General features: G+C 56.2%; 1 protein-coding gene across 8 annotated transcripts in view; it reads right to left on the bottom strand.

Moving 5' to 3' along the window:
- The window catches only part of MPRIP (myosin phosphatase Rho interacting protein), a 177,133-nt gene that overhangs the window by 78,954 nt on the left and 70,309 nt on the right, over positions 1-27,870 (bottom strand). The window lies entirely within an intron of this gene.

The raw sequence follows: 27,870 nt of genomic DNA on the forward strand, positions 1-27,870 counted from the left end.
GGACCGTCCCCACATCCCAAAGCCCTCTCTGCCCCCTGTGGCTTCATGGCAGACACCTGAACCTCTCACAGCCACATGGACCCCCCCATTACAACAGAGGCACAGGGTGTGATCTGCCTCACCCAGCCCCCACCCCAGGAAGGAGGGGGACAGGCTTGCTCTTCTCAGAGGATACCCAGCTGGACATTCCTTCCTTGCTGGAAAACAATACTCCAGCTCGTGCTGAGGGAGGGGAGAGACAGGAAGGAGCCGGTCCCGGAGGACAGCTGGGACGTCCGAGGCAGCAGAGCCTGGTCTCACGGAGCCCTCTTCCCGAGGAGGCACTCCAGGGGGGCTTCCAAAGCAGCCTGGCTAGTACGAGGTCAGGGGGCCAGACAGGGCCCCCGCCCCGGGAAGGTGGGCTGCAGGGCTGGGGGCCCCCTTCCAAGACTGCCTGTGAGAAGTCCTGTGAGGCTGCCCGGCCACTGCAAGGACAATAATGACAGACACTAACACTAGGAACAACCAAAGACAAGAAGACAGCTTTGAGAAATTCCTACTGAGGTTAAGGGTCAGCCAAGAGGACCTTCTGGCCTCCACTGTCCCCCAACACCCCAACATGATGATGTGTTTGGAAAGGGGACAGGACACTGTTGGGGCTGGGGGGGGCAGTGGGGGGGCAGTTACCAGCTTCTCCACTGAGGGGCCCGGGCGGGAGCTCAGCAAACCCTCGTGCTGCATGTGGAGAGGCACCCGTGGGAGGAGAGGCCCCGGCAGCCTTGTGCGGGCTCTTCCCTGGAGCCTCCCTCCCGGAGCTCTGAGAGGAGCCCCCCCCCCAGCTGTGAGCTCCCTGTCCCTGGAGCCTCCCTCCCGGAGCTCTGAGAGGAGCCCCCCCCCAGCTGTGAGCTCCCTGTCCCTGGAGCCTCCCTCCCGGAGCTCTGAGAGGAGCCCCCCCCCAGCTGTGAGCTCCCTGTCCCTGGAGCCTCCCTCCCGGAGCTCTGAGAGGAGCCCCCCCCCCAGCTGTGAGCTCCCTGTCCCTGGAGCCTCCCTCCCGGAGCTCTGAGAGGAGCCCCCCCCCAGCTGTGAGCTCCCTGTCCCTGGAGCCTCCCTCCCGGAGCTCTGAGAGGAGCCCCCCCCCCAGCTGTGAGCTCCCTGTCCCTGGAGCCTCCCTCCCGGAGCTCTGAGAGGAGCCCCCCCCCCAGCTGTGAGCTCCCTGTCCCTGGAGCCTCCCTCCCGGAGCTCTGAGAGGAGCCCCCTCCCCCAGCTGTGAGTTCCCTGTCCCTGGAGCCTCCCTCCCGGAGCTCTGAGAGGAGCCCCCCCCCCCCAGCTGTGAGCTCCCTGTCCCTGGAGCCTCCCTCCTGGAGCTCTGAGAGGAGCCCCCCCCCCCCCAGCTGTGAGCTCCCTGTGCCAGGGCAGGGGCCTCGTCTGACAATCAGGACGCTGGGTCTGCGGTGGTTGTGGAGCCCAGACTGACTACTCCCACTACTGGAAAACCTTTCCCATGTGTCCAAAAGGAAGGTAGAAGTTCTCGGACACCCCAGCTTGAGCTCATGTGATCTTCCTGGTAACTTTCCAGGCTGACCTCAGAACTCTTCTGACCCCCTGCCACCTCCGTCCTCATCTCCAGTGTCTGGGGTGGTGGGTTCCCGGAGCCCTTGCTCCCACAGGCGCCTGCTGTCTGGTCCACAGGAGGTGGAAGGAGTTAGGCTCACAGGTCCAAAGCCTTTCCCTATGGGGCTCCTGGGCTCAGCCCGTCAGCCTTGCCCGAGCTCAGATGGAGGTGGCAGGGCAAGAGGGCCAAGCGTGAACCCTCAGGGAGGCCTCTGACTGCAGGTGTAGAGAGAGCTGTTACCCTAGGATGTGTTCAGAGAACATCTGGCCTCAGAAATGACCCCCAGATGGGGACAGGAGGAGGGACAAGAGCCCCTCTTCTCAGGCTAAGCCACACCCATACAAAGCACAGTGCTCCCCATGAGTGATACAGTCCTGCAGCATCTTTCCTAGGCATTCCTGGGGGGGGGGGGGTCCTTGAGCTGGAAAAAGGAGCTTGGTGGGTTATCCTATAGCCAAACATAGGGGACTCCTCAGGAGCAGACGGTGAGGGAGGTAGCCAGTGACCCACCCACCTGCCTTCTGGCTGGGGAGGCCCACACGCACCTTGGGCCTGCATCCATCTCCCGGGAAGAGAGCTGCTCACAGAGGCAGGCATCCACCACCCAGCCCAGAGCAGTCAGCATGGTCCTTCCGGCCTTCCCAACCTCCCTGCTCTAGCTCAGTCCTTTCCCTCTGCACACGTTCTAAGCCCAGGCCTGCTCTGGCATCATGCCCTCCTTGGGCAAACTAAGGGTGGTGACCTCTGCCCTCTGAGGGCTCAGCCTTTCCCATGCAGAAGTGCACACTCACTGCTGGCAATGACAAGCACACAAGTCTCTCTGCGGTGGGTCCTCGTGTGTGGAACGAGGACACTGATGCAGTGCCCCACTGTGAGGACTGAGGCCGTGAGCTGTGACATGTGGGCACATCCAGTGGACGAGCCAGGAGCAGGGTCACAGAGCGGAGCAAGGGGGTGGCAGAGGGGCTTTACCAAGGCAACTTGTCTTTTCACTTGGCCCGGATGCCCACCCTAACCCATGGCCTCTGGTCTGACAACAGATGGTGCCAGCACACACCACTATGCCACCGGTCTGACAAAAACAGGCCTAAGTTTTGACTCACTGCACAGCTGTTGTATTGGCTGCTGTCATTATGTGACAATCTGAGGTTCTAAGGGAAGAGAGGTCAGTGCTCCTGACTAAATAGGTACCGCGTGTTTTAAAAACTCATGCAGCGGCCCTGGCCGGTTGGCTCAGCGGTAGAGCGTCGGCCTGGCGTGCGGGGGACCCAGGTTCGATTCCCGGCCAGGGCACACAGGAGAAGCGCCCATCTGCTTCTCCACCCCTCCCCCTCTCCTTCCTCTCTGTCTCTCTCTTCCCCTCCCGCAGCCAAGGCTCCATTGGAGCAAGGATGGCCCAGGCGCTGGAGATGGCTCCTTGGCCTCTGCCCCAGGCGCTAGAGTGGCTCTGGTCACAGCAGAGCGACGCCCCGGAGGGGCAGAGCATCGCCCCCTGGTGGGCGTGCTGGGTGGATCCCGGTCAGGCGCATGCGGGAGTCTGTCTGACTGTCTCTCCCCGTTTCCAGCTTCAGAAAAATACAAAAAACAAAACAAAACAAAACAAAAAACTCTCATGCAGCACATTGGTGAAAATCGCTGCAGTGGGTTACAGACTCTAACAGATCTAACACACGCGAACACATAGGTGAGTTCTGTGGGAACAATAAGACATCAATAGAAATTGTAGTATTATCTTCTTTCTTGACCACCTAGCAGGCCCCCTGGAGGCATGCACACCTGTTTAAATACTGCTGTTCCAGGGCTCGAGGCCACCAAACTCCCCACTCCTTGTTGCACAGTAAATATTTTCACTGGATACATGGCTACCACCTAGACAAGATTCCTGGCCGGCTCTAAAGCTGGATATAGTCACAGGACTCTGTCATCAACTGCACGGCAAGACTTCCCTGGGCCTCGGTTTCTTTATGTGCAAAATTAGGGCTCTACCTCCTTCCAGAAGTGTCAATAAAAGGCAAAATCAAAAAAGCTAGGATTGAAGAAAACGAACATTTATTTACTACCTATGTGTCAGAATCACATAATGGCCTCTTTCATGCCTCCTTAAGCGTTACTTACCACAAGGCAGGCCTTATCTAGTACTATTTCGCACGCAGAAAAGGGAGCAGAGAGTAAGCAGCAGGCCTGACCTGTGGTGGCGCAGTGGATAAAGTGTCAACCTGGAAATGCTGAGGTCGCCGGTTCAAAACCCTAGGCTTGCCTGGTCAAAGCACATATGGGAGTTGATGCTTCCAGCTCCTCCCCACTTCTCTCTCTGTCTCTCCTTTCTCTCTGTCTCTCCCTCTCCTCTCTGAAAAAATGAATAAAAAATAAAAATAAAAGAAGGGAAAGCTGGTCCAGGTACACACTGGCAGATCACGGAGAGTGTCTTCCGCACCTTCCCGCAGCACCTCCTGATGCCTTCGCTGTCCTCTGTGCTTACTGAACACGAGGACCTGGCCCTGGCATCTTCTCACCAACGACAACAAAACCAGGCCTCACCAGCTTCTGAGGTTGGCTGTCACCCCATTTGCCTCTTCACTACCCCACACTCAGCTATGTGTCTCCCCCACTCACAGAGCTGAGGCAGAGTCCACCAAGGGTCCCCAGACAGACCCCAGGCCTGGGTCCAGCCCTCCCTGCCTCTGTGCGGGGGAAGGCCACACCCATCTGCAGTCTCAGGACTCTGAGGAGAGAACTGTTCCTTAACAGTCCGTGTCCCAGCTCCGCCTGGCACCTGTGCTGAGGATCCAGGGCGACTATCTAGGCTGCAACCCAAATCCAACAAGAAGAAACCCCTCACTCCCAATGCTGTCAGCAGTGAGGTAAGGTCAGCTCTGTCCAAAAACCTTCCTGCCCTAGTTCTGCACCTCCAGGGGTTAGGAATCCAGGCCTCCTGGGAGGCTGAGCATTACCTATTTTTGCTTGTTTCACTTTCCAAAAATGGATGGCTGTCTGCAAGCCACCCAACTCCACTCATGGGTGCAGTCCTTACGCAGCAATGTCAGCAAGCTGGAGAACTCTGGGCTCCCTCCTGGCCCCTCCTTCCTGTACCAGCTACGACGGCAGAGCTGCTCAAGGGCTAAGACGATGTCGGCATGAGGTGACCAAGCAGGAGGACACAGGACAAAGTCTCTCTCCAGGGACCTGACACCCCCCCCCCCATGAGGACCCAGCCTTCCCGCTTATCATCCGCCACTGGCCCATGGGAGCGGAGGGCACCAGTGCCCACTGCAGCGGGCACCTGCAGCAGAGACCTGCTTAGGGAACCCTGCTGCAGCAGCCTCACCACCTGGAGCCTGCATGCCGGCCCCCGGCACAAGGAGGTGTGCTTGAGGAAAGCAGGCCCCCTTTGGTTCTCGCTGGGTCTGGGGAGTGTGGGAAGGCGTGCTTCTCAGAACCAAAGGGAAAGGAGAGGAAAGCAGGACAGAAATGCAGAGAGGGGCCACTCAGAGCTACTGAAGGGTGGGGCAGTCACACATCAGGCAGCTGTGTGCAAGAACTCCACGCGGCCCGTCTGCGAGACCCCAAGGACTGGGAATCGTCTGTCCTGCCCCCTGCTCTCTACCCCCTTCAGCTAGGAAAGCATGACTCCCACAGTAACAAAGACGTCCCTCCTGGCAAAGAGTGTTCACAACATCGCAACCAGAAAGAGCCTCTTCAGGGGAAGCACACCTCATCCACTGTCAGAGCTCCTCCAACAGTTCACGCTTCTCAGCTGCTCATCTCACGCTGGGATTCAGGCACACGTGTGTGAAATAAAAATGACAAAAAAATCTTTACTGCATATATGCATACCATATTATTTTTCCTCATACACGCCACAACCATTTAAGGAGTAGGGAAACCTGGTGATGGCGGCTAGCCAGCTCGTCTGACACGGCCAGGAGCAGGGGCACAGCATGCGGCAGGGAAAGCAGGAACCCACCTTTCAGTGAAAGGCCCTGCGGCAGGGATCACACTGGTCATTAGCTGGCTGGGAGGGCTCTAAACAAGCAGGTACAGGCTCTGACTCGCTCACGCTGACGGCAGCCTCGGGAGAGAGGCAGCACTACCGTCCGATCCACATCTGTCCATGCTGGGGCTCAGCGAGGAAGGGTCCACATCTGTCCGCGCTGGGGCTCAGCGAGGAAGGGTCCACATCTGTCCGCGCTGGGGCTCAGCGAGGAAGGGTCCACATCTGTCCGCGCTGGGGCTCAGCGAGGAAGGGTCCACATCTGTCTGCGCTGGGGCTCAGCGAGGAAGGGTCCACATCTGTCCGCGCTGGGGCTCAGCGAGGAAGGGTCCACATCTGTCTGCGCTGGGGCTCAGCGAGGAAGGGTCCACATCTGTCCGCGCTGGGGCTCAGCGAGGAAGGGTCCACATCTGTCCGCGCTGGGGCTCAGCGAGGAAGGGTCCACATCTGTCCGCGCTGGGGCTCAGCGAGGAAGGGTCCACATCTGCGCTGGGGCTCAGCGAGGAAGGGTCCACATCTGTCTGCACTGGGTCTCAGCGAGGAAGGGTCCACATCTGCGCTGGGGCTCAGCGAGGAAGGGTCCACATCTGTCTGCACTGGGGCTCAGCGAGGAAGGGTCTACATCTGCACTGGGGCTCAGTGAGGAAGGGTCCACATCTGTCTGCACTGGGGCTCAGCGAGGAAGGGTCTACATCTGCACTGGGGCTCAGCGAGGAAGGGTCCTGTGCCCGTGGAGACACCTGGGACGAGTCTGGCCTTTCCTTAGTCTTTTCTCCCTGGCCCTTGCGACCATTTTGCACAAAAGTATGTTCAAGGTTCCTGGCAGAACGGGCAGGAAGGCCGGAGGTCTGACCCAATGAGGGCTTGAGCTGTGGCACTCACGACGGGATCACACAGGGCACAGGGACGCAGCCTCCCTGCCCTCCCCAACGGTGACAACAACAGTACCCAATGGCTCCCGCACAGGGAGGCCTGGCGGGCAGCTGTGCTCAAGGCTTGGTTAGGCCACTCAAGTCAGGTCCAAGGAGAGGCCACATCCTTTCTCTGTGAATGAGAAATGGGGGCTTGAGTTCTCTATGTGGGAGGAAGGTGGCCCTGAGGGAGCACGTGCCGAGGACTGTACCCCATCACAGGCACCCTGAAACTCAACATCGTGGGAGGAACACACACCAGAGACGGTCTCCTGGCTCTTCCTGCCACTGCCCAGCTGCTCACAGGCCCTAAGTCTAACAAGTCTCTCGAGAGGCAGTACATGTGACCATCCCACAAGACACTGAGCTAGAAAATGAGCCAACTGCCTCTCAGCCTGCCGAGGCCACAGTCCTCCCCAGCAAGCAGCACTCTTCAGACAGATATCCCTGAAGCCCAGGTTCTCACAGGAAACTGGAGAGACCCACGAAAAAGGAGTCTGAAGACACGCTCATGAGGTCCTAACCACACCCAGACCCAGAGTGAGCAGAGTCCTGCCAGGCCCCCGGAGCCCAGGGCAGCAGAGAGGAACCAGGGCCACAGGACGTGCTTTCCCACCCCTCAAGTGACAAGAACCACCAAAGCCCCTGTCTCCCATCCCTCAAATGACAAGAACCACCAAAGCCCCTGTCTCCCACCCCTCAAATGCCAAGAACCACCAAAGCCCGTCTCCCACCCCTCAAGTGACAAGAACCACCAAAGCCCCTGTCTCCCACCCCTCAAATGCCAAGAACCACCAAAGCCCCTGTCTCCCACCCCTCAAATGCCAAGAACCACCAAAGCCCCTGTCTCCCATCCCTCAAATGACAAGAACCACCAAAGCCCCTGTCTCCCATCCCTCAAGTGACAAGAACCACCAAAGCCCCTGTCTCCCATCCCTCAAGTGACAAGAACCACCAAAGCCCCTGTCTCCCATCCCTCAAGTGACAAGAACCACCAAAGCCCCTGTCTCCCATCCCTCAAGTGACAAGAACCACCAAAGCCCCTGTCCAGTCCAGGCTTTTGCCAGCCTCCTGCAAATTCCTGGTCCTTGTGGCTCACGGGGTCAACCTCACAACCACACCCCGCATAGTGCACCAGCTCCGCAGGGCAGCCCCGGGGCTGAGAGGGGACCGTGGGCTCGCAGCAAGTCCCCAGGTGCTAGGTCTGTTTATGCAGCCGCACAAGGCCTCCTCTGCAAGGGGCTGAGACCCTGTACCCCTTCTGCCCTTACAAGTCTCCAGCATGACACCTGCTACTACAAGTCAGCTGCCCCGGAGGCCACTGTGCCAGCCAGGCTGGACACAGGCTCTGTCACCTGGACGCTCATCCTCTCAGGACAAGGGGGAGGGCTGTAGCCAAAGACAAGTAGGCTCCCATCAAAGACTGAATGCAGACTCTGGGCTTGTGTTTTCCTGACCCACTAGCCCAGACGGGGTAGAAACCCAGCTCTCTCACTCACCATTTCTGTAATGCTGGGCCAGTTGCAAATTGTGAGCCTGCTTCTCTAAGTGTAAAACGGGGAGGGGAGGTAAAACTAATTCTCCTTCAAATGTAAAGTGGAGCACCCACTGGGGAAAACAGTTTGGCAGTTTCTCAAAAGATTAGAGTTAACTATATGACCTAGCAATGCCACTCCCAGATATACCTTGTGTCCGAAAAGTCACAGTGCACTTTTGACCGGTCACAGGAAAGCAACAAAAGACGATAGAAATGTGAAATCTGCACCAAATAAAAGGAAAACTCTCCCAGTTTCATACCTATTCAGTGCAGTTCGATGTGGGCTCACACACAGATTTTTTAGGGCTCCTTAGGTAGCTATCCCGTAGAGCCTCTACAGACTCGTCACTGAATGGTGGCCTACCAGAACGGGGTTTCTCCACCAAACCGCCGGTTTCCTTCAACTGCTCATCCCACCGAGTAATGTTATTCCTATGTGGTGGCGCTTCGTTATAAACGTGCCAATATTCACGTTGCACTTTGGTCATGGATTCGAATTTAGCGAGCCACAGAACACACTGAACTTTCCTCTGTACCGTCCACATTTCGACTGGCATGGCCGTGGGCTGCTCCGCTGTGTACATGGTGTTACGTCATCATCACCTGTGCATGTGCACATGCTGCCACATCATCCTACAGAAACTGGGAGGGTTTTCCTTGTATTTGGTGATTTCACATTTCTGTCGTCTTTTGTTGCTTTCCTGTGACCGGTCAAAAGTGCACCATGACTTTACGGACACACTGTATATACCCCAAAGAACTGACAACAGGTATCGAACACAACCTGTACAATACAGATGTTTGTAGCAGTATTTTGATAACAGCCAAAAGACAGAAATAGTGCAAATGTTCAACAGAATCATGAATAAACATGTGAGTAGCCATATAGCAGTATACTACTCAACCATAAAAAGAGTGAAATACTTCAATATTAATGAACCTTGAAAACATTATGCTATGTGAAAGAAACCAGACACAAAACAAATATTATATGATTTAATTTTGATGAAATATTCAGAACAGGAAAATCCATAGAGACAGAAAACAGACTGATGGTTGCTAGGGACTGGGTGCAGGAGTGGGGGTGAGGGTCACTGCTTAATGGGTATGGGGTTTCCGCCTGGAGCCAGACAGTGGTGATGGCTGCCCGTTTACTGCACTAGGTGTCAGTGAACTGCACACTTTCAGTAGTTGAGATGGTGACCGAATGCTTTGTGCACTTGACCACAATAAAGAGACCCCTTGCTCCACAGAGTTGCCACGACACTAGAGACGCCACTGTAAAGCAAGGGCTCGGAGCTGGCACAGCACCCGAGCTGCTTCCCCTCCTGGTCCCAGTGCAGGCCCCCCCCCACGGCCGGACCACCCCCACGGCCGGACCATCCCCACGGCCAGACCATCCCCATGGCCGGACGGTGGTGCTGACAAGACAACTCAGAGAAGACGTCCTTGAGGACCTGCCACAGGCAGGGGAGGAGAGCTCCACGCATATCTCTTTCACCCAGGACAGAACGGAGCCTGGCAGGGAGAGGACGGGGCCGGCTGGAGGGGAGGAGCTCTAGGCATCACTGACCACCTGGCTGGAGGGGAGGAGCTCTAGGTGTCACTGACCACCTGGCTGGATGGAGGGAGCTCTAGGTATCACTGACCACCTGAGAGAGGAGGGAGCTCTAGGCGTCACTGACCACCCAAGAGAGGAGGGAGCTCTAGGTGTCACTGACCACCTGGCTGGATGGGAGGAGCTCTAGGTCTCACTGACCACCTGGCTGGAGGGGAGGAGCTCTAGGTCTCACTGACCACCTGGCTGGATGGGAGGAGCTCTAGGTGTCACTGATCACCTGGCTGGATGGGAGGAGCTCTAGGTGTCACTGACCACCTGGCTGGATGGGAGGAGCTCTAGGTGTCACTGACCACCTGGCTGGATGGGAGGAGCTCTAGGTATCACTGACCACCTGAGAGAGGAGGGAGCTCTAGGTGTCACTGACCACCCGAGAGAGGAGGGAGCTCTAGGCGTCACTGACCACCTGAGAGAGGAGGGAGCTCTAGGTCTCACTGACCACCCGAGAGAGGAGGGAGCTCTAGGCATCACTGACCACCTGAGAGAGGAGGGAGCTCTAGGTCTCACTGACCACCCAAGAGAGGAGGGAGCTCTAGGCATCACTGACCACCTGGCTGGATGGGAGGAGCTCTAGGTGTCACTGACCACCTGGCTGGAGGGGAGGAGCTCTAGGTGTCACTGACCACCTGGCTGGATGGGAGGAGCTCTAGGTATCACTGACCACCTGAGAGAGGAGGGAGCTCTAGGCGTCACTGACCACCCGAGAGAGGAGGGAGCTCTAGGTCTCACTGACCACCCGAGAGAGGAGGGAGCTCTAGGTCTCACTGACCACCCGAGAGAGGAGGGAGCTCTAGGCATCACTGACCACCTGAGAGAGGAGGGAGCTCTAGGTCTCACTGACCACCCAAGAGAGGAGGGAGCTCTAGGCATCACTGACCACCTGGCTGGATGGGAGGAGCTCTAGGTGTCACTGACCACCTGGCTGGATGGGAGGAGCTCTAGGTGTCACTGACCACCTGGCTGGATGGGAGGAGCTCTAGGTATCACTGACCACCTGAGAGAGGAGGGAGCTCTAGGTCTCACTGACCACCCAAGAGAGGAGGGAGCTCTAGGCATCACTGACCACCTGGCTGGATGGGAGGAGCTCTAAGTGTCACTGACCACCTGGCTGGATGGGAGGAGCTCTAGGTGTCACTGACCACCTGGCTGGATGGGAGGAGCTCTAGGTATCACTGACCACCTGAGAGAGGAGGGAGCTCTAGGCGTCACTGACCACCCGAGAGAGGAGGGAGCTCTAGGCGTCACTGACCACCCGAGAGAGGAGGGAGCTCTAGGTCTCACTGACCACCCGAGAGAGGAGGGAGCTCTAGGCATCACTGACCACCTGAGAGAGGAGGGAGCTCTAGGTCTCACTGACCACCCAAGAGAGGAGGGAGCTCTAGGCATCACTGACCACCTGGCTGGATGGGAGGAGCTCTAGGTGTCACTGACCACCTGGCTGGATGGGAGGAGCTCTAGGTGTCACTGACCACCTGGCTGGATGGGAGGAGCTCTAGGTATCACTGACCACCTGAGAGAGGAGGGAGCTCTAGGCGTCACTGACCACCCGAGAGAGGAGGGAGCTCTAGGCGTCACTGACCACCCGAGAGAGGAGGGAGCTCTAGGTCTCACTGACCACCCGAGAGAGGAGGGAGCTCTAGGCATCACTGACCACCTGAGAGAGGAGGGAGCTCTAGGTCTCACTGACCACCCAAGAGAGGAGGGAGCTCTAGGCATCACTGACCACCTGGCTGGATGGGAGGAGCTCTAGGTGTCACTGACCACCTGGCTGGATGGAGGGAGCTCTAGGTATCACTGACCAACCGGCTGGATGGGAGGAGCTCTAGGTCTCACTGACCACCCGAGAGAGGAGGGAGCTCTAGGTGTCACTGACCACCTGGCTGGATGGGAGGAGCTCTAGGTCTCACTGACCACCCGAGAGAGGAGGGAGCTCTAGGTGTCACTGACCACCTGGCTGAATGGGAGGGAGCTCTAGGTGTCACTGACCACCTGGCTGAATGGGAGGGAGCTCTAGGTGTCACTGACCACCTGGCTGAATGGGAGGGAGCTCTAGGTCTCACTGACCACCTGTCTGGATGGGAGGAGCTCTAGGCATCACTGACCACCTGGCTGGATGGAGGGAGCTCTAGGTGTCACTGACCACCTGGCTGGATGGGAGGAGCTCTAGGTCTCACTGACCACCTGAGAGAGGAGGGAGCTCTAGGTCTCACTGACCACCCGAGAGAGGAGGGAGCTCTAGGTCTCACTGACCACCTGGCTGAATGGGAGGGAGCTCTAGGTCTCACTGACCACCTGGCTGGATGGGAGGAGCTCTAGGTCTCACTGACCACCTAGCTGAATGGGAGGGAGCTCTAGGTCTCACTGACCACCTGGCTGGATGGGAGGAGCTCTAGGTCTCACTGACCACCTGGCTGGATGGGAGGAGCTCTAGGTCTCACTGACCACCTGGCTGAATGGGAGGAGTTCTAGGTGTCACTGACCACCTAGCTGGATGGGAGGAGCTCTAGGTCTCACTGACCACCTGGCTGGATGGGAGGAGCTCTAGGTGTCACTGACCACCTGGCTGGATGGGAGGAGCTCTAGGCATCACTGACCACATGAGAGAGGAGGGAGCTCTAGGTCTCACTGACCACCTGAGAGAGGAGGGAGCTCCAGGTCTCACTGACCACCTGGCTGGATGGGAGGAACTCTAGGCATCACTGACCACCTGGCTGGATGGGAGGAGCTCTAGGTCTCACTGACCACCTGGCTGGATGGGAGGAGCTCTAGGTCTCACTGACCACCTGGCTGGAGGGGAGGAGCTCTAGGCATCACTGACCACCTGAGAGAGGAGGGAGCTCTAGGTGTCACTGACCACCTGAGAGAGGAGGGAGCTCTAGGTCTCACTGACCACCTGAGAGAGGAGGGAGCTCTAGGCATCACTGACCACCTGGCTGGATGGGAGGAGCTCTAAGTGTCACTGACCACCTGGCTGGATGGGAGGGAGCTCTAGGTGTCACTGACCACCTGAGAGAGGAGGGAGAGCCAGGTCCCCAAGCCAACACTGGAGGGCAGCTGCTGGCTCTGCAGTGGCTCACAGTAGGCTCTTGTAAATGACGGGGCCAAACCAAGGGGTCTCTCTAAGGACAAGCAGCTCACATACATCGTCCACGCCCCGCAGCGCCCAGCTAGAAGCGCTCAGGAAGACCAGAGCCTGCGCTCCCCGCACACTCCTGCAGACGGGGAGGGTGTGAGGGAGTGTCTGCCCTCTGTGGGGCACCAGACACTCTCCCTGCACTGCCTGGCCCCTCTCCCCACAAGCTCCTCAGCACACAGGGCCCAGGTCTAAGTGCTGCATGCTCTTGTCCCCTTCCTCACTAACCAGAACAAGGCAGGGAGGCGGGAGCCTCACACTTGGGATCTCTTCTGTGGGAGTGCAGCACAAGCAGCTGGCACACAGCATAAGGTCTGTGGACTCCATTCTTCCAGCCACAGTGCTCGGACACTCGGACCCTTGGCACTATTCAGACAGGGGGGCTGGGGCGGGGCTGAAACTAGGCCAGCCTTGGTCAGAATGATCTCCCCGCAGTCACCAGTACTGCCCCAGAAAGACCTTTCAGATGTATAGATCTGACCAGGCCACTCTCTATTTCAACTGCTTCTAGAGCCACAAGCCCAAGCTCTCTTCCCTGTGTCTGAAGCCTCAACCACCCCTGCCTCACCTCCTGCCCCTGCTTACAGGCCTAGGTGACCCATAGTTACCTGCCAAACGGGCTAGACTCCTTCACAGCAGTCCCCCGACAGAAATGCCTGCTTCACATCCCTCACCTCCTGGACGGTCATCTGTCCTCTCTGAAGTAGATGACCCTACATTTAAGCCCTAGTCCACTCAGGAGCCTGCCCATCTGTTCTCCATGGTAGACTGCGAGGTCCTTGAGAAAATTTTCCTCCATACACCTCTCTTTACACCTATGCTGGTGTGAAATTAACTTCAGCACATACTTCACTGAATGACATGTCGAACAAACCAACCCTCTAACATACTGCAGATTCATTTACAATATGTAAATATTTATGCTTTACCTCTACTTTATAATTTTTTTATTTGTTATTATTTTAGGTGAGAGGAGGGGAGATAGTGAGGCAGACTCCCACATGTGCCGCAACTGGAATCCACCAAGCAACCGTCTGGGGCCGACGCTCAAGCACCGAGCTATTTTTAGCACCTGAGGTTGATGTGCTCCAATGGAGCTATCCTCAGTGCCTAGGCTGACACTCTATCCACTGAGCCACTGGCCAGGGTCTAAGCTTTATTTCTAAATAAATATTTTATACTATAAAATATGTGATAAGTATTCTATTTATAAATGTTCTATTTATAAAATAGGAATACCTCACCACACCAAACCCCACATTTGTTAAGCGACTAGCAGGGTGACACGTGTACAAAGCCTGATGGTTACCAGTCCTCCACTATTTGAGGGCACGCGACGGAGGAGCTGGCTTGAAGGAGGTTCGGGGCCCAGAGAGGGAAGCTCATGCCCAGGAGCTCAGGGTGCCATCACCCGGGCCAGCACTGTAGTGACCAGCAGATGAGGACACTGAAAGCACGGAGTGGGTGTGATCACACTGCATAATTCCATTACTGTGAACTGTCCGAAACAGGTCAATCAACAGTGACAGAAAGCAGATTGGTTAGTGGTTGCCAGGGGCGAGGGGAAGTGAGAGGGTGGTACCTGAGGGGTGCAGGGTTTCACTGGCAGAGGGGGAATGAAAAATGTTCTAAAATGAGATGTGGTGATGACTTACAACCCTGTGAATACACTTAAAAACAAAACAGAACATTGCACGGGTACAGAAATAGTCAAGGTGGGCGAGGTAGCCAGGGGGCCAGGCCCTGTGAGAAGAGAAGCGTGGACCCGCAGGAGAACACTCACCAACCACTGCTGCCTCCACCCCAGGGCTGGAAGGTGCTGGGCCCCTCCCTTCCCCACGTTCCAGACATGGGAGCTGAGGCCCAGAGAAGCTGAGGACTGGAGCCCAGGTTCAGCTCCTAACCCGCCTGGGCATATCAGTGCTCCCGCAGAAGGAGACCACAGCAGCTGGGACCACCCCCGGAGCTAACTTCTGACCTACCAGGCTCACATGTGTCTCCACAGAAGGCAGAGCTGAGCGCTGCTGAGAGCTGTCCCCCGCTGGAGATGACACTCCTGTCACCTCCCTCTTTCAAGATTCAGCTCTGGCCCCACTGAGGGGCACAGTGGACTTTCTGAGGCATTCAGGGCTTCCACGGATTCCGCAGAAAGGACCCCACAATACAGGGAAGCACTTGCTAATCCCAGGCAGCAAAAGGAGCTGTGTTCAACGCAGGGCCCACACTGTGCCTGCAACCTTGGAGCTGTGGGAAGAGGGATGAGTGAGTCCAACACTGTACATGCTCGAGCGCCCCAGCAGCATGGGGGTGCTGCAGAAGTGACCCATTCATGGCTTTGTCACCAGCCAAGCTCCCTGCGTTTCTGGGGCATTGTTAGGGTCGGCTAAACTTATTTTTTTAAAGGAGAAAGAACCCAACAAGGACCCTTCTCGCTGACTGCCAAGGCCAGGAAGTTCTTTCTCGTACCTGCTGTGCCAGACTGACCTGTTGGCTCAGGCCGCTGGCCGGGTACCAAGATGCCCAGGCTCCCACTCAGAGGCAAAGGGCCCTCTGCCAGGGAGCTTTCCTTTGGAGACCATCACCACCCAGCCAGCCCCAACCTGCTCCTAAGACCAGGGGCTGAGGGACGCAGGGAAGAACTGCTTCCCACCGCCTCGTCACACTGCCCAGCACAGCAGCAGAGCTCCACAGGGACCAAGTGCTCACTACTCCATGCACGACAAACTCAGACTGGGTCAAAGACTACATATAAGAGCAAAAGCTATAAAACTCTTAGGAGACCAAGGGCAACAGATGCATAACACTGGATTTGACGATGACTACGACACCAAAAGCACAAGCAACAAAAAACAAATGCATAAACTGGACTTTGTAAAAATGAAAAGCTTTTGTGTGTTTAAGGACACTATCAAGAGAGTGTAAGGCAATACACAGAATGGGAGAAAATATTTGCAAATAAAGAATACACAGAATAGCCTGACCAGGTGGTAGCACAGGAGACAGACCATTGACCCAGGATGCTGAGGACCCAGGTTTAAAACCCCAAGGTTACTGGCTTGAGCGCAGGCTCATCGGCTTGGGTGCAGGCTCACCAGCTTGAGCCCAAAGGTTGCTGCTGGCTTGAAGCCCAAGGTCACTGCCTTGAACCCAAGGTCACTGCCTTAAACAATGGGTCACTGGCTCGGCTGAAGCTGCCTAGTCAAGGCATACATGAGAAAGCAATCAATTTAACAACTAAGGTGCTGCAACTATGAGTTGATGCTCCTCATCCCTCTCCATTCCTGTCTGTCTGTCCCTCTTTCTTTCTCCTTTGCTAAGAAAAATTAAAAATAGAAAAAAATAATGTACAGAATATATAAAGAACTCCTACAACAGAAAAGAAAAATAAAAGACTTGGATAGACATTTCTCCAAAGAAGATATGTAAATGGGCCAATAAGCACATGAAAAGATACTCAGCATCATTAACTATTAGGGAAATGCAAATTAAAACCACAATGAGCCTGACCAGGTGGTGGCACAGTGGATAGAGCGTCGGACTGGGATGTGGAGGACCCAGGTTCAAGACCCCAAGGTTGCCAGCTTGAGTGCAGGCTCATCTGGTATGAGTTAGGCTCACCAGCTTGAGCCCAAGGTCGCTGCCTCGAGCAAGGGATCACTTGGTCTGCTGTAGCCCCCCCCCCAGGTCAAGGCACATATGAGAAATCAATCAATGAACAACTAAGGAACTGCAACAAAGAATTGATTCTTCTCATCTCTCTCCCTTCCTGTCTGTCTGCCCCTATCTGTCCCTCTCTCTGACTTTCTCTGTCTCTCCCACAATGAACTCTGGAACCCTGGCTGGTGGCTCAGTGGATAGAGCATCAGTCCAGCATATGGATGCCCCAGCTTCAATTCTCAGGGCACACAAGAGAAGCAACCATCTGCTTGTCTCCCTCTCCCTCTCTCCTCTTCTCTCTCCCCCTCCTGTAGACAGTGGCTCAACTGGTTTGAGTGTATGCCCCGGGCACTGAGGATAGCTTAGTTGGTCTGAGCATCAGTTTCAGGTGCTAAAAATAGCTCAACTGATTTGAGCATCAGCCCCAAACAGAGGTTGCCGGGTGGATCCCAGTCAGGGCACATGCAGGAGTCTATCTCATTATCTTCCTTACTCTCACTTAAAAAAAACACACCAAAAAACCCACTTCACACCTACTAGGTTGGTTATAATAAAAATGCTGAAAACATATGTTGACAAGAAAATGAAAAAATTAGAACTGTGTGAGTTGCTGATGGGAAGACAAGTGCAGCCACTGTGCAGAACAGTGTGGCAGTCCCCCAAAATGTTAAACAGAATTACTGTATCATCCAGCATTGTACTTCTGTACATACACCCAAAGAAACTGAGATAAGGGTCTCAGATAGATATTTGTACACCATACTCATTGCAGCATTCTTCACAACAGCCAAAAGGTGGAAGCAACCCAGTGTCCACTGACCGAGAAATGGATAAACAAAATGTGATATATACACACAATGGAATATTATTCAGCTGTAAAAAAGAAATGACATTCTGACATATGCTACAACATGGATGAACCTTGAAAACCTTGTGTTAAGTGAAATACCTCAGACACAAAAGGACAAATATTGTTTAACTGGCACGAAATTTCAGTCTGAGGAGAGTGAAGATGGACGGTGTGAGGCAGTACAACAATGTGAATGTACTTAGTGCCGCTGAACTGTACCCTTAAAAATGGTTAAGACGGCGAAGTTTATGCTATGTATATTTGAAAACACACACACACACACACACACACACACACACACACACACACACACACGTGTCCAGGGCAACCTGGGATTCCAGGAAGAAAGAAGAGCCTCATTTGAGTCAACATGCTCACTGTGTGGCAGTGGTCATTCTACAGATGGAGCCTGGTCGACTCTGGCCCAGCTCAGGTGGTCTTGTGTAAGGTCCCCCCAGTGAGTAGAGACCTCCCATCCCCCGCTTCCTACCTCTTCCCATTTCCCACCCTCAGATCAAAGGTAGGAACAACATCCGGCCACACACAAAAAAGCACAGTATCCCAGAGCATGCTCTCCCCACCGGAATCCTGACATCTCCTCCGCTACAGGGTATCAGAACCCTGACGTCTCCTCTGCTACAGGGTATCAGAACCCTGACGTCTCCTCCGCTACAGGGTATCAGAACCCTGACGTCTCCTCCGCTACAGGGCATCAGAACCCTGACGTCTCCTCTGCTACAGGGTATCAGAACCCTGACGTCTCCTCTGCTACAGGGCATCAGAACCCTGACGTCTCCTCAGCTACAGGGTATCAGAACCCTGACGTCTCCTCCGCTACAGGGCATCAGAACCCTGACGTCTCCTCCGCTACAGGGCATCAGAACCCTGACGTCTCCTCCGCTACAGGGCATCAGAACCCTGACGTCTCCTCCGCTACAGGGCATCAGAACCCTGACGTCTCCTCCGCCACAGGGCATCAGAACCCTGACGTCTCCTCCGCCACAGGGCATCAGAATCCTGACGTCTCCTCCGCCACAGGGCATCAGAACCCTGACGTCTCCTCCGCTACAGGGCATCAGAACCCTGACGTCTCTTCAGCTACAGGGTATCAGAACCCTGACGTCTCCTCCGCTACAGGGCATCAGAACCCTGACGTCTCCTCCGCTACAGGGCATCAGAACCCTGACGTCTCCTCCGCCACAGGGCATCAGAACCCTGACGTCTCCTCCGCCACAGGGCATCAGAACCCTGACGTCTCCTCCGCCACAGGGCATCAGAACCCTGACGTCTCCTCCGCCACAGGGCATCAGAACCCTGACGTCTCCTCCGCCACAGGGCATCAGAACCCTGACGTCTCCTCCGCCACAGGGCATCAGAACCCTGACGTCTCCTCCGCCACAGGGCATCAGAACCCTGACGTCTCCTCCGCCACAGGGCATCAGAACCCTGACGTCTCCTCCGCCACAGGGCATCAGAACCCTGACGTCTCCTCCGCCACAGGGCATCAGAACCCTGACGTCTCCTCCGCCACAGGGCATCAGAACCCTGACGTCTCCTCCGCCACAGGGCATCAGAACCCTGACGTCTCCTCCGCCACAGGGCATCAGAACCCTGACGTCTCCTCCGCCACAGGGCATCAGAACCCTGACGTCTCCTCCGCCACAGGGCATCAGAACCCTGACGTCTCCTCCGCCACAGGGCATCAGAACCCTGACGTCTCCTCCGCCACAGGGCATCAGAACCCTGACGTCTCCTCCGCCACAGGGCATCAGAACCCTGACGTCTCCTCCGCCACAGGGCATCAGAACCCTGACGTCTCCTCCGCCACAGGGCATCAGAACCCTGACGTCTCCTCCGCCACAGGGCATCAGAACCCTGACGTCTCCTCCGCTACAGGGCATCAGAACCCTGACGTCTCTTCAGCTACAGGGTATCAGAACCCTGACGTCTCCTCCGCTACAGGGTATCAGAACCCTGACGTCTCCTCCGCCACAGGGCATCAGAACCCTGACGTCTCCTCCGCCACAGGGCATCAGAACCCTGACGTCTCCTCCGCCACAGGGCATCAGAACCCTGACGTCTCCTCCGCTACAGGGTATCAGAACCCTGACGTCTCCTCTGCTACAGGGTATCAGAACCCTGACGTTCTCTTCTGCTACAGGGCATCAGAATCCTGACGTCTCCTCCGCCACAGGGCATCAGAACCCTGACGTCTCCTCCGCTACAGGGCATCAGAACCCTGACGTCTCCTCCGCTACAGGGCATCAGAATCCTGACGTCTCCTCCGCTACAGGGTATCAGAATCCTGACGTCTCCTCCGCTACAGGGTATCAGAACCCTGATGTCTCCTCTGCTACAGGGTATCAGAATCCTGACGTCTCCTCTGCTACAGGGTATCAGAACCCTTCCTCTGCTACAGGGTTGGTATAGCTGAGCACATCGGCCTGCTTACCCAGAACCAGTAAGCTATTTCCTTAGCTCCAGCCCCTGAAGTAAATAGATCTTTCCCCCATCAGCCAAACCAGTAAACCCCGCCTTCATAGTTCTGCCTGTCCTGGTTTCTCCCTGGTTCTTCCACCTGTACAAATGTCCCTTGTCTCAGCCTCTGTTCCTGGTGAGTCACACAGTCTGGGAGCTGACCTCGAAGACTCCTGGAGGAAGTACGCTGTCACCTGTCCAACTCCTGTCTGGACCCATGAGCCTATCTTCCTCCACTTTACATTTATAATTGTACCTACTGATGGCAAGAGAAAGAAGTTTTCACAGCCCAGCCTCAACAGGCACATGTTAATTGACAGCCACTCACCAAGCATCTACTTTGTTGGGGGGGCACTGTCCTCAGCTGGTGCTGGGGAGAGGTAAGAAGAGGACAAACCCCCCACCAAGAAAAGCTCACTCTATTCTTATAGTAGTGAATGAAAATAAGAGAAAATCAAAGAACTGACTGATGTCAGGTAGTGACAAGTGACAGGAATGAAAGGAAAGCAAGCAGAAGCTAGGAGGGCCTGGGCAGGTGGACACACACAAAATCCTAACACAGGCCCCCTGGACGGTTCTGAGGCCCCCAGGCAGGAATGAGCTGGGTCTGGCCTGAAAGAGCTGGTGGGCGGGCCTGCTGGTAGGCCTGAGGGAGACCTCAGGGCCACAGCCTGCTGGGCCAGAGGAGGTGGTCAGTAACGGTGGGGAGAGAGGGGGGCAGACTGCTTGGAGCTCACCAGGGCACTCTGACCTGAAGGTGAGGCCGGCAGAGGAAACGTGGTTGGACCAGAATGCCAGTAACAATGGAGGGGAAGAGTGGTTCTATTTGGGATGTGGTGAAGGTAGAGCCAAATGGACGCGTAGGTGAGCAGAAAGAGCAGCCAGGGACGGCTCCCAGCATGAGGCCTCAGGGACTCAGGGTGAGAACAGATGCTAGAGAACTAAATTTCCTCTTTCTTTTCTGTGCTTGGCCTATATTCCAGCTACCTGTCTCCGGCATTTCTATGCCTCTGCCTTCACAGAAGACAGACCCTTTCAGGTAGACAGTGTTAACAGGGGCAGGTAGCTAGATACTGATGGGGGAAGAAAGTAACAGAGTTGAATATTTTATGTGTGTGTGATGTGTGTGTGTGAGAGAGAGAAACAGAGAGAGAGGAATAGTTAGAGACAAACAGGAAGAGAGAGAGATGAGAAGCATCAATTCTTCGTTGCGACACCTTAGTTATTCATTGATTGCTTTCTCATATGTGCCTTGACCCAGGGCTACAGCAGACTGAGTGATCCCTTGCTCAAGTCAGCGACTTTGGGCTCAAGCTGGTGAACCTTGCTCAAACCAGATGAGCCTGCGCTCAAGCCGGCGACCTCAGGGTTTTGAACCTGGGTCCTCCACGTCCCAGTCCAACGTTCTATCCACTGCACCTCCTGGTCAGGCTGGACATTATTTATTTATTTATTTATTTTTCTGAAGCTGGAAACGGGAAGAGACAGTCAGACAGACTCCCGCATGCGCCCGACCAGGATCCACTCGGCATGCCCACCAGGGGGCGATGCTCTGCCCCTCCGGGGCATCACTCTGCCGCAACCAAAGCCACTCTAGCGCCTGGGGCAGAGGCCAAGGAGCCATCCCCAGCGCCCAGGCCATCTTTGCTCCAATGGAGCCTTGGCTGCAGGAGGGGGAGAGACAGAGAGGAAGGAGGAGGGGTGGGTGGAAAAGCAAATGGACGCTTCTCCTATGTGCCCTGGTCGGGAATCGAACCCGGGTCCCCCGCACGCCAGGCCAACCGGCCAGGGCTGGACATTATATTTTATAAAACTTGGAAAGCCTGCTTTAGTTAAGAAGCTTCAGCATTCCATTTAGCTTAATTTGCTAGAAGGCTAAAATATTCACAGGTTCATATGCAATTCTAGGAGTCCCTTGGGCCCTCAAAGTCCACTGTGGCCTTAGCCCTCTGGACTTAGTTTCTAGCCACTCGGGAGGAATCTCCCGAAGGCACTTCCCACCGCTGGTGAGCGGATGGGAGAAAGTGCTTCTGTGCGTCCACTGCAAGACGTGCTCAGTGGAAGTCAGAACGGCAACCACAGAGGCCTATCAGACTAGTCCAGAAGAATCTAATTGGTTAGTAGAAGAAATAAAGAACTGATTTGTTGGATCAAGAAAAGCTAGTCCTTCCGAGCCCAACAATACAAACAGAGGCCAAAAAGAGATTCAGCCTTTTTACCCTTTCCTCTGCCTTTCAGCTGAGAGACACGAGCTGGCCTCATTTGCTCCCATGCTGCATGGTCTGGCAGCCGGACGCCTCCCAAGTACGAGCGCTGAACAGTACCTGGACTGGACTAAGCTTTGATACGGGCTACACCATGGTGCGAATATCTGGACTCCAGTCTTTATATTGGACTTGCTGAAGACAAGACTGAACTCTTTTCATGGTGGGCCAGACGGCAATAAGATACTGGAAACCTGTGAGCAATCTTCTATTTCAACCCCGAAAAATCTTACTGCAACAACCTAAGCTTCTCCAAATGTGGGTCTTATAAAATCCTTTTTATGCAACACCACACAGGAACCACATTTCCACCGTCACCAGAACCGGCATCAATGCCACAACTGGACTTGGGCAGGACAGAAAGCAGCAGCAGAGGCAGAGAAGACAGAGCCAGAGCCAGTGCCTACCTGGAAGTGGGAGCACAAGCTGGCTATGCGAAGAAAGAACCCTGCCACTCTCTCAAGCCTTTGCTGCAACTAACCCTGGGGCACAAAACAGTTCCAGCAGTAACCCTGAGGTGTCCCCAAGGTCACAGGAGCTAAAGAGACAGAGAAGCCAGGCCCACCCCACTGGGCAAGCTGAGAAGGCCTCCTGGAGATGGCTAGGGGCTGAGGGGACAGACTCACTGAGGGAGGGGTGTGGCAGGCAAGGAAACAGATGAATCCCGGGCAGAAGGAAGCACGGGAGCAGTCCTACAGGGCAGCCTGAGGAACGAGGGAGTCAGAAAGGACGGAGGTAAAGAAAAGGACTTGAACCCGGCTTTATTTTTAGATGCAAAGGAGCATAAAATCAGTATGTTTGTGCCGACAATCTTATGTAACTTCTCAACAGAAACAGCTCCCTTCTGGCAGAGAATCCTGTCCACCACAGCTGGAGGCCCAGAGACACGAGAGGCACCCAGCAGGGGAGGGCGCAGAGCCCGGAGGGGCCAGGTGGCCCACAGGCACACAGCTGGAGGCCCAGAGACACGAGAGGCACCCAGCAGGGGAGGGCGCAGAGCCCGGAGGGGCCAGGTGGCCCACAGGCACATAGCTGGAGGCCCAGAGACAGGAGAGGCACCCAGCAGGGGAGGGCGCAGAGCCCGGAGGGGCCAGGTGGCCCACAGGCACATAGCTGGAGGCCCAGAGACAGGAGAGGCACCCAGCAGGGGAGGGCGCAGAGCCCGGAGGGGCCAGGTGGCCCACAGGCACACAGGCAGCCGGCAGAGTGGACCCACTTCAGCACCCAGGGGGCTCAGGGCCACCAGGTGGCTTACTGGAACCCACAGAGTTAGGACATGGTGAGTTGGGAGCGGCAAGATGAGTGCTGGTGCCACTAACAAAGATGCCCAGTTTTTTCTGATTTGTTTCGGGGGGGGGGGGGGGGACAGACCCTGGCAGCTCACAGACAATCTGGAGACAGCCTCTCTCCTCCCCTGTTTCCTTCCCAGTCCCCGTCCACTGCTCTGACCCGTCTGTCCAGGAAGCCCAAAGCCAGCTCAAAGAGGCCATCTTCCTCCAGCAGAGCTGGGCTTCCCACACGGGCACAGAGAGGGCGGCTGGGGGACAGCCTCACAAGTGAGCACTGGACAGGCCGGACACCACCAGAACTCAAACAGAACTTGGCTCACAGGAGCAATAAGCAGTGGAGAAAGGGGTCAGAGTCCAGTCCTGCAGGAGCAGAGGAAGCGGCCAGGGCTCTTCAGTTCAGAGTGAGAGGTGACAGAGGGCGGGAGAGGGTCTTGCAGCTGAAGTGTACCTAGTCCTGAGGAGAACGCTAGTTCCAGCCTCAGTGACTTCTCCGCTCGACCACTCACTGTGGCCCATCATGAGGCCTCATCCCGGGGCAGAGGCAGAAGATGGAGTGTCCCAGAGAACAGGGCCCAGCGGTGGAGTGCCCAGGCCTCGAGGAGATAAAGGGAAGTCCTTTGCTGATGTCTCACCATGACCCATGTCCACCCACTTGTTAGCTTCACTCCCAGTTCTCCTTGTCCTGTGGCTGGACAGCAGCCTGGGCTTCCTGGCCAGGGACAAGGTCCTTCCCCCCTTCGGGGGCCCTGCAGGGGCCTTCATTTCCCAGTCCTAAACCAGCCATTTCTCCAAAGAGCCCTCCTTCCATTGTGCCGTGAAAGTAGAAACCAAGATCCAGAAGGGACACGCTCGCGCAGGGGGTCACTGTCCCTCAGCCCCGGCTTACCAAACAAGGAAGAGCGGGGCATGCCACCTTGTGTGCACACGTCTCCCTCAGCCCACGTCTCTTCATGTGTGTCCACTTAGCAGAACACACTGGTGTCCTCAGCTCCTGTCCAGGACCACAGCATAACTCCAGCCCCGCCCTTGCTGGCCTGTCTCCTCCCACTCCCTTCGGTGCCCAATCCCAGGGCACAGGTTTCAAACTGCTAACCCATCCTGTGGGCACGGGCTTGCTCAGCCAGAACAGTGCTCATGGAGTCCTTCTGCCCTTGGTCTCGCAGATTCCACTCATTTCCAAAGGCACACACCTCCTTTCTAACCACTGCCTGAAATCCCTTCCAGTGAACTACAGAGCAGCTGCCACAGTTCCCCAGATACCCACGTGCCCAGCAATGGGTGGAGTGGATACTAGTTTAATATTTTACACATTCAGCATGAGTTTTTGAGGCTTCTCTGTGAGGCCTGCTGTTGGGTAAAGAAGGAAGGGAGAGCACTGGAGACGGCAGGAGCAGACACTGGAAGGCAGAGAGCACTGGAGACGGCAGGAGAAGACACTGCAAGGCAGAGAGCACAGGAGATGGCAGGAGCAGACACTGCAAGGCAGAGAGCACTGGAGACGGCAGGAGCAGACACTGGAAGGCAGAGAGCACAGGAGACGGCAGGAGCAGACACTGGAAGGCAGAGAGCACTGGAGACGACAGGAGCAGACACTGGAAGGCAGAGAGCACTGGAGACGGCAGGAGCAGACACTGGAAGGCAGAGAGCACTGGAGACGGCAGGAGCAGACACTGCAAGGCAGAGAGCACTGGAGACGGCAGGAGCAGACACTGGAAGGCAGAGAGCACTGGAGACGGCAGGAGCAGACACTGGAAGGCAGAGAGCACAGGAGACGGCAGGAGCAGACACTGGAAGGCAGAGAGCACTGGAGACGGCAGGAGCAGACACTGGAAGGCAGAGAGCACTGGAGACGGCAGGAGCAGACACTGGAAGGCAGAGAGCACTGGAGACGGCAGGAGCAGACACTGGAAGGCAGAGAGCACTGGAGACGGCAGGAGCAGACACTGCAAGGCAGAGAGCACAGGAGACGGCAGGAGCAGACACTGGAAGGCAGAGAGCACTGGAGACGGCAGGAGCAGACACTGGAAGGCAGAGAGCACTGGGACGGCAGGAGCAGACACTGGAAGGCAGAGAGCCCTGGAGACGGCAGGAGCAGACACTGCAAGGCAGAGAGCCCTGGAGACGGCAGGAGCAGACACTGCAAGGCAGAGAGCACAGGAGACGGCAGGAGCAGACACTGGAAGGCAGAGAGCACTGGAGACGGCAGGAGCAGACACTGCAAGGCAGAGAGCACTGGAGACGGCAGGAGCAGACACTGCAAGGCAGAGAGCACTGGAGACGGCAGGAGCAGACACTGCAAGGCAGAGAGCACTGGAGACGGCAGGAGCAGACACTGCAAGGCAGAGAGCACTGGAGACGGCAGGAGCAGACACTGCAAGGCAGAGAGCACTGGAGACGGCAGGAGCAGACACTGGAAGGCAGAGAGCACTGGAGACGGCAGGAGCAGACACTGCAAGGCAGAGAGCACTGGAGACGGCAGGAGCAGACACTGCAAGGCAGAGAGCACTGGAGACGGCAGGAGCAGACACTGCAAGGCAGAGAGCACTGGAGACGGCAGGAGCAGACACTGCAAGGCAGAGAGCACTGGAGACGGCAGGAGCAGACACTGCAAGGCAGAGAGCACTGGAGACGGCAGGAGCAGACACTGGAAGGCAGAGAGCACTGGAGACAGCAGGAGCAGACACTAGAAGGCAGAGAGCACTGGAGACGGCAGGAGCAGACACTGCAAGGCAGAGAGCACAGGAGACGGCAGGAGCAGACACTGCAAGGCAGAGAGCACTGGAGACGGCAGGAGCAGACACGGGGAAGGCAGAGAGGGGACTAAAGGCACTTCTGGCAGAAGCTGCCCTTCTAGCCTCCTCAGAACTGTGTCTTTGGAGCCCAGGGCAGGTGGGAGGAGAGCTGCTCTGGAGGAGGCAGCGGAGGGCATGCAGGCGGCTGAAGCGTTCTCAGCCTTATATGGAGATGTTCACATTCTAGCTCACCAGGCCTTCAGCTGCTGCCCCCCTCCTAGGAGGTCGAGAGTGCAGCTGTTCCACACGACTGAACTCACTGCCTCCCCGCCCAAGGGCCAGCCAGGCGGGGGTGGGGGTGGGGGGACACAAGCTGCTGCTTGCCACAGAGCCATGCAGCTCTGAGGGCCACCTCATCTGCCCAGCTCCGTGGGCAGCGCCTGCCGCTCCCCTTCCAGCCAGGGGTCTGAAGCAGCAAGAAGAGGCTGGAGGGAGACCAGAGCCTCACCAGCAAGGCTGCAAGAAGGCAAGCGAGCTGGAAGGTTTTAGAGTGTAAAGTAATAATTTTCAGGTTTGGCTGAATAATGGAATCACCTGGGGAGATTTTTAAATAAAAGCTCTATTCCCAGAGACTTTAATTTAAATTTTCTGGGGTGCAGCTTGGGCATTGAAATTACTCTAAGGTCCCCTAATGCTTCTGAAGTCCAGCCAAGGTTGGGGACAACTGCCTCAAAGGAAGACCCTAATCTCTGTTGGACGCCTCAGCAGGCACCTCTGACAGCTGTCTGTCTGTCCTGGCTGTTCATCCAGCTGCATTAAGTAACTAACAGCCTGTGGCTGGACCAGAGAGGATCCAATGAAAGCAATGACAGATAGAGTGGAGACAAAAGACATCTGTAAACAGCGTGGGCTAATGGGAGGTGCGGGGGTCGAGGGGTGCAGAGCAAGAGTGGCTGTAACTGGAAATGTCACTTCACAAGGTGCCCCAGCACCGGGCTTGAGTTAGCATAACAAAGGGCCGTGCCAGTCACAATTAGGGAAGAAAATTAAACCCTTGGGCAGTCTGAGAAGGGGGGGCACTCCTCTCCAGTGACACCGTGAGAACCTTGGGAAAGAGGGATGGTGGAGCCCCTCCAGGCAACTGTGCCGCCTGCAGGAGCGTGTGAGGGGAGGGAGCACGGCCAGGGCTGCTGCGTTTCTGTGTGAGGAGAGGGGGTCAAGCCCGAGAAATGTGGGAAGCAGACTCCCACCTCCCCACCCCTGCCCTGAGCTCTGGGTGCAGCGCCTTGGGCTTCTGGTCCCTGCAAGCATCTGGATGGAGCACACATGTGCGGAGAAGCTGCTGCCAGCACGGGGCAGTGCTGGACCACAGAGCACACACACTCCCTGCCTGGCAACTACATACAGACCCAGAGGACAGCATGTTGAGCTTCGCAATCTGGGGCCACCACAGATCCCCGCTTAGCAGATCCCACAAAAGCTGGAAGCCCAGAGGACTTCAAATTGCCCTTAGGGGAGAAACTCAGATTTACTCCAAAAATCCAACTAAGCTAGAGGGAAAGAAACTTGAGACTGGGCTGGTATCAGAAATCACGGAGCTCCCCAGCTGTCCGGGTTTTGGAACACTCGGTGGGGCAGAGGGGTCAAGAAAAGGCAGGGGGCCCTCAGGATAGCCTGGCCGGAGCCTGTGTGACCGAGTCTCCCTGAATACAGGCCAGGCCAGGGCTGTGGCCCTTCGCCCCCGAGACACCAGGCTGCAGGGAACCAGGGCACCCAGGACAAAGGGCAGAGAGGAGTCCTGCTCCATGGGACCCAGGCG

Source organism: Saccopteryx bilineata, chromosome 2 (genome assembly GCF_036850765.1).
Source record: "Saccopteryx bilineata isolate mSacBil1 chromosome 2, mSacBil1_pri_phased_curated, whole genome shotgun sequence".
Classification (NCBI taxonomy): Eukaryota; Metazoa; Chordata; class Mammalia; order Chiroptera; family Emballonuridae; genus Saccopteryx; species Saccopteryx bilineata.